Below are 710 nucleotides of genomic sequence, written 5' to 3' on the forward strand. Positions count from 1 at the left end.
TGGTAGGTGCAATAACTATAACACACTACATAACGGTGTGTGCAAGTGTGTCCAAGGGCTCCCACGCCCAGGCAAAAGTCGGGGATTTTTTTAACTTGGTCAGGGAAAATTGGGAAATGGGTTAAAGTCAGAGAAAATTGGATCCTGAGATAGAGGGCAGAAACAATTTGTAAATACATGTACCAGAAAGAAGGAAATATGGCTCCTTCCTGGTTCAAAAAATTAAGAAACAAATCAATAATCTATATATGAAGAGTTGGTAAGGGTTGGCTGATAGAGAGGATTGGGGCCAAAACTATTTATTATGTTCACATATGACTAAGCTCCTATGAACACCAATGGTTTGGTCAGGGAAAACTGGGATTTGGTAAGGCAAAAGTCAGGGAATTATTATATCTAATATTGTTGGAAACCCTGGTGTGGTGTGTTAAGCAAACGGACGTCGCCACATGGGTTTTCGCATTTGCTCGAGTTAAGTAAAACAGAAACCCCTTTTGCCAGATGGAGATTCTTCATCAGACCAGCTTGTTAACCTCTGTGATGTATTGGCGAAATATGTGTATTTGTGTGAATAAACATTCGGCGGCAAATCAAACCACTCATCGGATCAGGGCATTTAAAAGTTTGGAACCCCAATCGGTCCGGACCAGGCGACTTCGATCCTCCGCACTCCCCCCCCCCCAAAAAAAAAAAAAATAAATAAAAAAAAT

This window comes from Mya arenaria, chromosome 4 (assembly GCF_026914265.1).
Source record: "Mya arenaria isolate MELC-2E11 chromosome 4, ASM2691426v1".
Lineage (NCBI taxonomy): Eukaryota > Metazoa > Mollusca > Bivalvia > Myida > Myidae > Mya > Mya arenaria.